Source organism: Amblyomma americanum, chromosome 2 (genome assembly GCF_052857255.1).
Source record: "Amblyomma americanum isolate KBUSLIRL-KWMA chromosome 2, ASM5285725v1, whole genome shotgun sequence".
Lineage (NCBI taxonomy): Eukaryota > Metazoa > Arthropoda > Arachnida > Ixodida > Ixodidae > Amblyomma > Amblyomma americanum.
The window spans coordinates 87457343-87471638 of NC_135498.1; the positions used below are offsets into that span (position 1 = coordinate 87457343).

The 14296-nt window shown below is 45.7% G+C and overlaps 1 protein-coding gene across 1 annotated transcript in view; it reads right to left on the reverse strand.

The window, feature by feature from the left end:
* The window catches only part of LOC144121559 (ficolin-1-like), a 61235-nt gene that overhangs the window by 15912 nt on the left and 31027 nt on the right, over nt 1-14296 (reverse strand). The window lies entirely within an intron of this gene.

Sequence of the window (14296 nt, forward strand, 5' to 3'; positions counted from 1 at the left end):
CGGCTGTGTTTGCTTTCCGCAACCTAGCGCTCAGGAGCTTGGCGCCAAAGCCACTAAGCCCAATTAGACTAACAGGAATGTTCGGTTCGAGGAAAATCAGACAGCCTACGATTGGCGGAAGAACCAACTGCTTGCCGCACGCATTCTCTGATACAGAAGAGCATAGGATGCTTACGAGCGCTGCTATAATAAAGCACAGATCTGCTCTCCCGACGATGCTTAGAAATACGTTTCCAAGAGCGGTTCTTGTCTATAACAAGTAAAGGTGGCGCCTACTTTGATGGGGAGGTTTTCCCAGAGAATTTTTTTTTTTAAACATGCGTGCGCTGGCAGACGAAGGACGACCAAGAATGGACACAACTGCGATTAGATTCAACTTAATAGTTAAACGCCATTGTGTCTATTCTATGGCGTCCTTCGGCTGCAAGCGCTCACATGTTTTAAAAATGCCTGCAAGCGAACTCGTCCCGCAGCACACCTTGCTTTTTCCAGGGCTTTAAAATATTTTCGCTTTTGAGGAAAGAGCGATCAGCCGGCGTCACTGAGACAAGCTCCATAATTTTTCGAGGCATGGCATTAAACATGGCAGAGGTGTTTTCGGCATTCCTTTTTATATTTTTACTGTCATTTTTTTCCAGGTTGGGACAGTTTAAGCTACCGTGGTGGCAGGATGTTCGCTACCTTCGACAAGAACAAGGACGTTGCTATGAACGGCAACCGCGCGGTCCCATACCGAGGTGGTTAGTGGTACCATTATTGTTACCAGTCAAATCCGAATGATCTCAATCTCAACGGCCACTACGACTACAGAATCGTTGGCATCGACTGGGGACATCGCGACGGCTCGCTCGGGTACTCACACTCTTATCCGAGTGCCCTACTGCTTATACGGCCAGTGGATTTACTATGATTTTTGGAAATAAATAAATTGCATGCAGTGATTATTGACAGCGATGGCTGCAGGCCAAAAAAAGGTTGAAACCTATCCTTGAGTCCCAAAGACGGAACAAAAAATATGTGAAAACAACCACATCTCTAATGTTGCTGTTTGGCCTGATACATGCAAAATGGGGACTGTATAGTCAGATAGAGGATTCAATAATCAAAACTTACCTGTGTTTGAAGAAATTTCTATCAGAGACGTCGGACGTCTCTTGGTGTTTTCATAAACATTGCAAACAGAGCTTTTGAATTGGTAAAAAACTAATTCTGGGAAAGCCATAAGATAAGTTCAGATCTCTCTTGCCCCCAAAGTGTAGGTCCTTTCGTTTAGTTCAGAAACTCACAATGCTGCACGTGCAATCACCACGCACCACCTTCACCTAAGGGCATTTTCTGCTTCCTGAAAAGATTTAAAAAATGTTTTCGAAATCACTCTTCTTGGCCTCTTCCCTTTCCCCGCAAGCTGTGCTTTACTCTCTTTTGTGACTTTGGCCCTCATGGACAATGGGATTGTCACTACCCCGTCTACAATACGTCATTAAAACATTTTTTCAGATATGATCCACGACTTTGATCTCTCAAAAAATGCCAAATAATCATAGTAGTATGCGCTGGTTGGCTATCACGCTTAACAGCCTAGATGGACAGGAAGGGGCGCAATGGGCCCAGCTCTTCAAATATAGTTCAATTCTGCTGCTTTAATTTTGACCCTTAAGAACTATACAAGAATGCCATCCCTCTTCGAGCTTTCACTCTGGACAGCACGTGGGGCGTTCTGTACTACAGTCGGAGCATTACAGCTTTATCACAAAAAGTGGAGCAAAGCACCCTTCAAAAGGCATAATCCTGTAGTGTCTCCTAATAACATAATGTTTAAGATAGTGTGAAGAACCACGTTACAACACCGTATATGATAACCTTGCAAGATAAACTATAGCAAGCACGTACGACAGTCACGCCGTCCGATTCCCAGAGGAGAGATCAATGACTTTAGAAGTGATAGCACAGTCAGTGGAAAACCCATCAATCTCAACGTCATGACAAAAAGCCACAAGCGCCCGAAACCACTCCAATTGAGGAAGTACAGAATATCTCTTATACTTCCGACGTATCTGCATTTCTACTTTCCATATGGAGATGCTCACCCTCAATTAAAAGGCGGAATACAGCGTGAATGATTCAGAATGTTCTCCTAGCATGCAACATTACTGTTGCCACTCGACAGAGGACTTACCTTCTTCAATACGTTGGACAAGTAGTCTACAACATTTTCCAGTCAAGGCGCATGAAGAACATTGACGCCCAACTACAACGCAATCAAAACATCTTGTTAATTAAATGATTAAGAGCTCATCAAAACATCTTGTTAATTAAATGATTAAGAGCTGACCACCCTCTCATGCTGTGGTACCACAAATAGGCCGACCATATTCCTATAAAAGCAACATCACGGGCGCGTTCTAGCGTTCGTTTCTAAATGCATAGAGGGAGTGCGAGTCATTAATGATTCTTCACGATGCCTTTTTAGCAAATCATGAATCTCAACGAATGAAATATTAGAGGAGAAAACTGCACTATTCTGCGCCGCGTATTCTTTGCACTTAGCCTGCATTCAAATCGGTTATGCCAAGCAGCGTAGAGGCAGACAATGGGCCTCTGTTTCAAAACAGCGAGTTTGCGGAGATCACGCTGGAAGTTTGTTTTCACGATGGCAAAATAACTGTAATTTGGCTACAAGGATAAAAACTCTTCATGTGTCTAATCGCTATGCATACATATCTAGCCTGCCTACATATCATGACTTGTGCGCCTAAACTAAATTTTCAAAACCGTAACTGGATGCACTCCTGATATCCTGTCGGCAACTAAAGCATGAGCAACTTTCAAGGCGTACGAGGTATCTTTCGGATACCTCTCAAATACCCTTCTGCAAGATTTTTACCGAATACTGGAAATACTGGCCTTAAAAGATCACGTCACTCCATCCCAAAACATGTGAAAAGAGGCCAGGTTCATGAAAAGATACATGCTATGTCCCTAGACTTAAATGTAGACCAAGCAGTGCTGTGCGAACTGGTACACTTTCCAGTCTTCTCGGTGTTTCAAAATTGCGTGCTGTATTTTACATGCGCATTTTACAGGCTTCGGACAAAACCACAGAAAAAATAAAATTGGATTGTTTTCACAGAGAATGTTGCGAAAGGAAATTTTTGTTAATGCAGTGAATGCAGGATTCTGTCTAAGCGACTCCCAGTCACTTTATTTTTTAGATATTATGGAGACACTCTGCGTCCAGCCTGCGGGAAGGCCAGCTTCCGTGCCAGCTACACGCAGGCGTTACTCGTACGCGACACATTTCCCCAACCCGTGGCGCCGAGCCCCAGCCACGGCAGGTTCGGACGAAATAGGTAACGGGAGAGCACGCTAGAAATAGTTTAATGTCCTAACGCGAGGTAAAGCGCACTGCGGAAGAGTGTTCCGTCCGATAAAATAGAGGGTCGGTAGCTGACCAAGTCGTCATTGTCGATCGGCGTTAGGTTCGGGGGTCGACGGGCAGAAAGGGGTCCCGGGCAGGTCAGCAGGAGGCCAACAGCAAGAGAGGAGTTTCCCGCCACGTACTACTCTTTTTAACCCCTCGGTGGCTGCCTACCTAGGAGCAATACGTTACTCACAATCTCAGGCATGCAACCCTTCCCTAAGTGGCCAGCGCGCTGTCGCGACGTCTGACGTCAATGTTGGGAACGGGTAGAGTAGCAGGAGAGCCTTCTCCACATTCCTGGTGGCACGCACGCGTGCACTCGTGACTCCGGAGCGTTTGCCGCTGGCGCGAGGGACGAGGAGGGATACCAGTGTATCCCACAATATATAGATATTGAATACGGATATGCGGACGGCTGCAGGCCGCGAAGGCTCGCCCATAGCGAGGAAAGAACTAACTTACGAGGGCCTGTTTGCGGTCTGTGCATGGGAAGTCCTGCGCGCTTACCGGACAACTTATTTATGGCCTTACGACCTCAGTACTTTTATAAGCCCAAAAGGTATTCGCAAAATACCAGTCAGTAAGGAAAGTGATGTTGAACACTCGAGAAAATTACAAATTCACAATCCGTAAGATACTAAGGTGAATGGTATATTGCCACAGCAATGTTCCTGCCACTTTCAACACGACGAGAAAGCGCACTTTTCGAACATGAACTGTAAAACAATACCGTAACCTTCGATCTGTTTATTGTAAATTATGTGAAGTACAGCTACTTCACATATACATATCGTTAATAGTTTACGATGAAGCATTGGTCATGCTGCATTATGTCAGGTTTAACGTTTCAAGGTGACACAGAGGCTACAAGAGACGCCATGGTGGATGTAGTTCGGGTTCACTTCGACCACCTGGCATTCATCAACGTGCGATGACATCATAAAGCACACGGGTGTTTTTGTGTGTTTCTTCTCTTTAAAAATGTATTCGCCACCGTTGGGATTCGATCGCGCAGCTTTCAGGCTCAGCAGCAGCATGCCGTAGCTACAAGGCATCACCGCGAGTGAAAAATCGTTTCTTTTAGTTAAAACGACAGCAGTATGAAGGTATTGTGTAACCACGAAACTAAAGAAGGACACGCCGATGTACTGCACATAATCTACAGCGTGTCGCAAGTAACTCCGCTCAAGGGATAAAAATTAGCCAGGGATGTTAGGGGAGCGAAACCGGCTGCATGCTGTTTACAGTCATAGTTGACGTCCTTTGGTCTCTCCTCGAATATACAGTCCGAGAAATACAATAAGTCACTTAACAACTGAAAAAGAGCTCTTTCCAAGCTCAGAAACAAAACAATTATGGCGCTTACACATTCCTAGCAAGCGGAATATGAGCGCTGGCTGGTTTCACACTGTGCTTTCGTGGGCAATAAATCCGCGATTTATGATTTTTATAAACCTCAAATATGTCTGGTGCGTGTTTCACGGGTGGCTTGTATCTCGGGGCGAACACTCGTGGATACTGGTGTCTTTCGCGCAAAACTTATTCTTCAGGAGCCCTTACATAGCGTGCCGCCTTTTTCGGGCACTTTGGAATGTCCTAGCGTCTTGCCTGGTTGACCGCACCGTATACCATGAATTTTAACCACGAGATTTAAGAAGCAGCAATAGCCAGGAGTGAACACAGCATTAGTGTCTAACAGTGTACTTCAAACTAACGCAACATGGCACAAATACAGGGCGAAACGCTGCAAAGCGCAAACGCTGTTAATTTTTTAAATCCCACACAGCTAACTAATGGATAACCTCTGCTCAGAAAATTGGTTTTTCGAGAAAGGAAATGGTACAGTATTTGTCTCAAATATCGGCGGGCGCCTGAACCGCGCAGTCAGAGAAGAGATAAAAGAGGAAATGAAAGAAGAAAGGAAGTAAGTGGTGCCGTAGTGGAGGGCTCTGGAATAATTTCGACCACTTGGGAATCTTTAACGTGCACTGTCATCGCACAGCACATAGGCGCATTTTGCGTTTCGCCTCCATCGAAACGCTGCCGCCGCGGTCGGGTTCGAGCAGAGTTGTATACTTTTTAGACAATAACATGTACACTTGATCATTCTCTTGCAGCGTGAAACGCTGCAATCATCTTCTTTATTAAAGGCGCCAACCAGATACATTTCACTATAGAAAGCTACTGCTTTGTAATCCCCCACCGCAGAGGCGCGGCGAATGCGCTTGTGGGAGCTATTGTCTTCTACACCTGACGCTAGGATAGCTGCATTGGATCGTCTACCTCAACAAGGGTGATATGATATTTGCGATGAGCTGAAAAATCTGCACAAAACTGTCACCCCCCCCCCCCCCTTTCGTTTTTGTAACAAAATCCACGCAGCCGCTACATTATGAATTTGTGCGCTTTGCTTGTTCACAACAATATGCTAATTCTGGATTTTTGAAAAATCGTATTTTTGTACGCCATAGTTTTCCGCTCAGACGAATTTTTTTCCGACGGCAAATTAATCCCATATCGATAAATTGCCAAAACCTACAAAAATACATTTTGATAACCTTCCACAGTGCTGTAACACTGCGGAGTCCATATCAAAACGTGGATGACACGATTCTGTACCTCAGATAAAAACCTTGGCATGTTAATAATTAAACTCAGCAATGACCCTACAAAACCTCAAGCGAGTGCCAGTCTTATATGCTTTGAATAGAGTGATCTAAATCCGACTGGATGATCATTTCTTCTTGTTACCATTCCTTGGAAATATGAAAACTTTGCTTCAATTTCGTGTGCTTTCCCATTGACTATGCACAAATTATTCCTTCACGTCAAACTTCACTAATACCTCAGACTACAAGCGCAGATTGCATCCTCAAGAGAAGTAAGTGCACCTAATTTCATTCGAATGCTAAAGGAGGTCTTGGGCTTGTAGCGGACGTCCGCTGGATGGCCGACTCTTCTGCAGTTAAAGCAAACCTTTACTTGCTCTCGATACGGGTGTACGCGGAAGATGGCTTCCCAGTAGTATATCTGAGTGGGGATCTTCATTCCTTGGAAGGTGATTTAGATGGGCGTGGATTTGCCGATGCGTAGGCCTCCGCGATGACGATTCTCGGGTTCCGGTTCATGAAACCCTAACGGGGTGTATCCGGGAGGCTGTCGTCGTTGGGTTGGTAGATGACTCCCTTGATGGAGTCGTCGGGCGCCGCCACATATCATGCCCCGTTGAAGTCTTTGTCCCCCATCTTGAGTACTTTCCGATTTCCGTACGATACAGCTCGTTGGCAATTCGGCATGCTGAACGCGATCGTATGGTTCGAGGGGTTGATAGTAGTGGTATTCTCTGCTTGGGCGGCGAGGAATCAAATCAAATCAAAATTTATTCGTCTGTATGCGTACATATTCATGCATTCTAATCTGCCTAAGCACATTTTGCTTGTTGGCTGATCAGGCCGCAGGTGGAGAAAGAACTCTGTATGAATATATTTCTTTTCTAAACAGTCATGTTAACGCAGAGAAAAGAGTCTGAACAAAAAATAGCACATATGAAATAACTCAATCTATACACAAGGCAATACATTTGCCCACCAATTTCTTATGCCCGTCATCATCCTACGCTTGTTATTTGCAATACATAGATCATCAGGAGTTTTATTAAATACAGCTGGTACATAAAAATTGCGCATCTTTTTACCATAGTTTGATAACCCCGTGGCTTAAGAAATGGTTCCGTTTTTCTCAAGGCGGCATCTTTTTTTACGGGAGTATTATATTCATTTGAATAATAATACCGCGTTAACACAACAAAGTGGAAGAGTTCACGGATCTGAAGTATGCCTAACTCATCGTATTTTTCTTTCATGTCAACCGAGTTTAGTCTGGTGGCGTAAGATATAGTGTTCACTATTCTTTTTAGGATAACAATTAATGCTTCCTTCTTGTATTTGGAGCAGTTAGCATATGCAGTAATGCCGTATTTTAAAACAGGTTCTACTAATGCTGTATAGATCAATCGTCTAAGATGAAGCGGAGATTGGCCACGAAGGTGATACATCATAGCCGCAATGGCCCTTATCTTTCTAGAGAGGTAGACGATGTGGTCGCTCCATGTGAGGTGTTGGTCAAAGTGGATGCCCAGATAGAGAACTGTTCTCTCCATTTGGATAGCTTTACAATTACACTGGTAACAATGGAATCTTGACCGCGTCGCAGGCGGCACGTTGAAATTGCCGAGGCGCGAAGTCGTTCAAATTGTAACCTCGTAGGTGGCAGACAATTTTATAGTCATCGGCAGGCAGGCGTGGGAGCGGGGCACGTCTACGGGGAGCAGTCTGCATCTTCTCTTTGGCGGGATAATTTCCCGCCATTTTGCCTTCGTCGTCATGCACCAGCGGAGGCTTGCTGGCGGTGGCGGCGTCATTTTTAAGGCGTCTTCCTCGGTCTTGCAGGCTGATAACGGCCTAACATTCACCGGACGCAAGCTCCATTGGCGAAACAGCCTCACCCTGAACTGCGTGTTCTGCCTTTGCAGGCGAGCTCGGGAGCGAGTGCGGGTCCCGACGGCATGAACGCCGCACCGCGTTCGGCCTAAGTTAGGCGCAGCCTGCGACGCCCGTAGTCGGGAGAAAAAGTCTATGAAATTTGCAAAAAGTGGACCAACCCGGAGAATTCCAGTCTCCGCAAACACGAAATGACGATCCGGATGTATTCTCAAAAGCTTTAGGCCCGGGGGCCAGCTTTATCCTCCAGAAAGTGGCTTCGAGGCGGGAGCCCATACGAAGCACGTCCACACCGGCCGAGTGCCAAAGAGGGAGACCCCACAACTTTTTTCTCGGGCATAATTCCGAGATGCAGAATATACGACCCGTGTGCACTGCAAAGATAAATTACGGAGCGTGCCACAATAAGGAAAGAACACAAATACAAACACAACCATAAGCGCTTGGGAAATACCTGCACATTTAGCGCAAAAGAATTAATCCAGATGTTCAGAGCTTTTCAAAATAATATTTTGTATGTGCACCACGGCAGCATAGAGAAAAAGGCAGAAAGAAAAATCACATCAATATCCATGACTGGTAGTCGAACCCGCGGTAGCGCGAACAGAAACGTTTCAAGCGCGACTGTGCAAGACTACTAGGCTGTCACTTTTCATTTTAAACACGACGTTGACCACAATCATACAATAAAAAGAAAGGAAATCAAATTGGTTTAGAATATAGGCATAAAAAGTTACAGTTAAGCCCAAAGCGCTCGATGCGACTGATGAAGAAGCGAATTCCCAAAGGGTTCCATCCTTAAGGCCCTGCATCTTATCGAGGCTTTCTCTTCGTTTTTTCTTTCACATTTTCATCTCCCTGTTCCTTCCAGCCTTCGAAATACGATAATCGATGAGAACTCGTATAAACATTCGACAGCCGTGCACACTCGTGTTAAACTTCAGCACACTATCGCAATATACGTCGCTGAGCGTTGTATTTAACCTCCCTCTGCGGCGTGCAGTTACGTTCCTTTCCTTTTCTCAAACTTAGTGCAAAATTTATAAAATTGTTTTTGCCGAAGAACCCAACCGCGGCGGCCCGTGTGCTGTGCGATGTCAGTGCACGTTAAATATCCCCCGGTGGTCGAAGTTATTCCGGAGACCTCCACTACGGCACCTCTTTCTTCATTTCTTATTTCACTCCCTCCTTTAACCCTTCTAAGCCGTGGTTCGGGTGTCCACCGAGATATGTGAGACAGTTACTGTGTCATTTCTTTTCCTCAAAACCAATTTTAATCTTTTTTTTTCTTTTCAGGAAACGAAACACCACAGTAATTGTCTCGTATTTCGATGGACACCCAAACCGCGCCGAATGAGAAGAGATAAAGGAGGGAGTGAAAGAAGAAACGAAGAAAGAGGTGTCGTAATGGAGGTCTCCAGAATAATTTCGAGCGCCTGGGGATCTAACGTGCACTGACATCGCAGAGCACGAGCGCGACTTCTGCGTTTCGCCTCCATCCAAAACGCGGCCGCAGCCGACTCATGCAGACGGCTCCCATGCGCCGCCTGCTGAACGGCTTACACATTCAACACGATTGCACTCCATAGCAGGTGGAGCGTATCCCAGAACTGGGGCGCCATAGGCTCTGGGTCTCCCCGCTCCCCCGTAACATGGACACCGACATGCACGAAAGCATACGACAAGCGCGGACTCGGGCTCTTGAGAGACAACACGGCTCCCGACCCGGTGTATACTATGTAGACGTAGCATGGCAGTCGCCCACGGGATTTTACATGGCCGCTGTCAATCACCAGGAAATGCACGTTGATGGACTCTCCTTCCGAGCCCAGAATTCAATGCGAGCCGAGGAAGTAACGATAGCGCTTGCTGCCGCCCACGCCAATTAATAATAATAATAATAATTGGTTTTTTTGGGGGGAAAGGAAATGGCGCAGTATCTGTCTCATATATCGTTGGACACCTGAACCGCGCCGTAAGAGCAGGGATAAGAGAGGGAGTGAAAGAAGAAAGGAAGAATTAGATGCCGTAGTGGAGGGCTCCGGAATAATTTCGACCACCTGGGGGTCTTTAACGTGCACTGACATCGCACAGCACAAGGGCGCCTTAGCGTTTTTCCTCCATAAAAACGCAGCCGCCGCGGTCGGGTTCGAACCCGGGAACATCATCATCACGGAGTCCCGAAAAGCATCTGATCATTACTTGGCAGGGGAGATCTCCCCCTTAGCCGCTTGTATTCTATGACAGACTGCCACTGATTGAACACCGAAAAGAATTATTTGGGCTCGTGGCCACCAGGGCTTACGAGGTAATGATGCCGCTGACGCGGCTGCCCGAGCGCTGACTCACCGGACTCCTCATCCCAGCTCTTCTGGCCCGGAGACAAACCAGCCGTTGCTGCGGTTCAGCGAAATTATAACACATTATAACACAAGAAGAGATAATGTGTTAGAAGAAGAGAAGTTGGAAACAACCAAATGTTGCTTAACGACTTGCATTACAAAATTCTAAAATTCTTTTACCAGACTATTAAATAGCAAATATGTAAAAGCACTAAAAGAGAACGAGTGGTAGGCGATAATAGGTGGCAAGAAAGCGTGAGATGACACCAGAAAGACTACGCGAGAAATGCGTAAAAATTGCAACGAAGACTTATTTTCATACTTTGCCCGCCAAATTGAAACGTGAAGCGGCACAGCGCGCCTATTTTCGTGTGGAATATTTCTTGATAAATGAGAGCGACATGGAGGGAAAGAATTTAAGCACAATCATTGGTAAGGACGTGGTGAGCTACCCACATCGAGAAAAAATTGATTAATGCCAGAGATTGCCACTGCGCTCAACATTATTTCGGCAGCCACGTGCTACTACGGACACTGCACTCAGCCATGCATTGTATTGCTAGCAGATCACCTCAATTCGTATCACTCTACTTGCGTGAGGTATTTTAACGCCTCAGACTGTTGAAGATTTGTTGGACAAGATACTCTCCCGTGAGGCGCGCATGAATTCTGGCTTACCCCGCTGACTCTCCTCTCGCAGGTCGCCAGAAATTATCGCCATGCGTGTCTTCGTGTGGGCAATGGCCGCAGCTGCCCTTCTCGTGCTCGCAATCCCACCCTCTTTGCGACGGCGACCCACAAGCTAGTGAGGAGGCCTACACTTGCAGACATCTTGAGTAGGTCATCGCTCTTCCACAAAATAAGTTTAGTTCGATGAGAGCCGCACTTATAAAACATGCAGAACGATGCCAAACGTGATATTCTGCACATTAATTTTTAGACCCACTTTACTGCTTTGCCTGTCTAATTCACTGATCATGCTTTAGAGTTCATCTCGGAAGTGGCTTAGCAAGTTAATCTCACCACCGAATCGCAGATTACTAACGCATTTTTCATTAACTCTTCACCCTAACTGTTCCCAATTTATGCCTATGAATACCCCCTGTTAACAGTCGGTCGATCTGGTAGCGTGATTAGAAATGCGCGTAGTGAATGCCAGCAATCTTCAGACAAAGAAATAATAAGAAAGAGCGGGCAGAGTGGTTGAGGGGACAACAGCGGGTTAATGTCATTCTAGTCGAAATCAAGAGAATCGGTTTATGGGGCTTTAACGTCCCATAGCGACTCCGGCAATGAGGGACGCGAAATCAGGAGCAAGAAGTGGGCTTGGGCAGAGCATTTAATGCCAAGGCAAGATAATCGCTGGTCTTTAAGGGTAACGGAGTGCATTCCAAGAGAAGGCAAGCGCAGCAGAGGGCGGCAGAAAATTGAGCGGGCGGATAAGATTGAGAAGTTTGCGGTGATAAGGTCGCCACAGCTTGAATTCGATAGGGTTAAATGGAAAGTTGTAGGTGATGCCTCTGTCCCGCAGCAGGCATAGTCAGACTGATGATGACCAAGCGTGGCGTTCAGTATTCACTAGGAAATCAAGAGAAGAACGTATTCCGAAAGAGTTGACGATTTCAAGCCCTCCTTATTCGTTGTTGAGCTTTAAACTGGGTCATATTCTCGTCATGTATAATTAACTAATAGCAAGCCTTTAATTTTATCAAAACATATTGGTTAATAAGGATTGCAGTGGTCTACTCCACCGTATTTGATTCCCGCGACTGCGCAATTTCCTTTTCGTGCTTTTTCATTTTCTAAAGCTGTCTAATTCTGTGTGCATCTGATTCCAAATTGACGTTCATGTAAATTTTTGCAAGGGCATCTTTATTCTCCCGTGTTTTGTGTCTAATGTTTCACTGTATAACTGTTCATCTTTCTACTTTCCTGTGTTGACTGTGCACTATTTATTTCTCCATTTGATATCATTACTCTATTGGTGCTTCACGGAGAAATACGTTAACCATGGTATGGTTTAAAACGGAATACGCAAAAGCGGAGTAAACCAAGAATTGTCGAAGACCGTGGCTCTTAAATCTACTCTGTTTTTGTGACACTTTAGGTTTTATTATTTTATGTCGGCGTTTTCTTGTACAAAACGCGTACTACAATCTTTGTCCGTAAAGTTCCGAGACTGAGTCCATCAAAAAATGCGTTTAACATTGAAATCATTTGTGCAGCAACCCTTCGAAATAGTCTCCCTTGCTGCTTATACACAGCTTCCGACGCTTCTTGAGGTCTCAGAAGCACCTGGAAAACGCTTCGTTTGGCAGGTCTGCCTGCACCTTTGTCGTCGCGTCTTGAATGGCCTCCACGCTTCTCATACAGCGACCTTTTAGGGCTCTCTTCACATGAGGAAAGAGGGAAAAATTGCATGGGGAGAGGTGAGGTGAGTATGGCGGACGGGAAGTACAGTAATGCTGTGCTTGGCGAGAAATTTTGTCACGATAAGAGCAGTGTGCGGCCTTGCGTTATCGTGGGGAAGGCTCCACTGTTCAGATGCCCATAAGTCAGGGCGACGGCGTCGCAGTGCATCACGCATGTGTTGGAGCACGCGGATATAAAACTCCTGATTCACCGCCTGCCATTGTGGTACAAACTCGTTGTGTATGAAATCTCCGGCATCGAAAAAAAACAGCATCGTCCTTGTTTTGGACTTCTATCGCCGCACCTTTCTCGACGCCGGAGAGCTTGTGGACCGCCCTTCGGCGCTCTCCCTCTTTGTTTGAGGATCCCATTAAAAACACCATGTTTGTCTTGAGCAATGATGCTGTCGACGAATGCTGCATCCTTATCTTCTTCGGAGGGCAAAATCAGCGCTCATTGATGCACACTTGTCCTTCTGGTCCTGCGTGAGGGAGTGTGGCACAAGTCTTGCATTCAGCTTTCGTTTCCCCAAGTTCCCACGCAACATTTGGTGGCATGTTTTCTTACTAATGTCGAGAGCATCTGGTAGTATGCGGACTGTAAGGGTGCGGTTTTGCTGTACGATTTCTCTGATCCGAGCTATGTTGTTTTCATTCCGTGATATTGAAGCGCGCTCCTGCCTTGTGCCGTCTTCCACCGACGTTCTGTCCGCAACGAAGCTCTTGTGCCACTCGAAAACTAGCCCCCGCGATACTGTCTCTGCCACGTTTTTTTGCCACTGTCTGCCACGCTTCCCGTCTCTCTTTATTAAGTCTTGATAAGGAAATGTTAGTTAGTTTGGAGAACAGATCAGGACGCTTTCACCAGTTTGCTAGATCTAACTGTGATATTTCGGTTCAGCTGATATTTAGGTCTGAAACCAAACTGTACCTTCATGACGCACTTGTGTTCCCAGATATGAAAGAAATTTATGAGTGAAGCAGCATCAGAAATGAAGCATGTGAACTGAAACAACGCTATAGAATTCAGGTTACTTGCTCTGACATTAACTTAAAAAGATAACATTTGCCGGCAATAGCAGGCTTGTGTGCTCATACGGCTCTGAAGAAAATTCCCTGCGAAGCTTTGGCAAGAAGCCTCACAAGACAGGAAGGGACATTCCGCTGGAAGCCAAGTGTTCAATCAAACGACTAGCAAGAGGTGCGCTCAAATTTCCTCAGCAAGTCGTAGTCAACGTCGTTCCTTACGCTGAAATTGTGCTAGAGAAACTGACAGTGAAAGAAAATTCCACATGTCTTCATGCTACGTGTCCCCAAAGAAAGCTTCTGGCCTCTTTGAAGAACTTGAATGATACGGATATTTGGTTGTTTCCTCCAACTGACATCACCCGGACACAGTCGTTACCCCCAATATCTACCTGAAAAACTACGGCCAGAGAAATTCAGGCCTGCCAAAAATTAAAAAGGCCGCTGCTTATGACACACTTATAAGCACGCTCGAGCGCCGATAATAATGATGCTGAAATAAAGGCATCCTGTATTTTCTTCTAATGCCTACTTTCTTTTATCTTTGAAAATGAAAGGAAACTAGCCATCACATACTGAATGGTATTTGGTATTGCT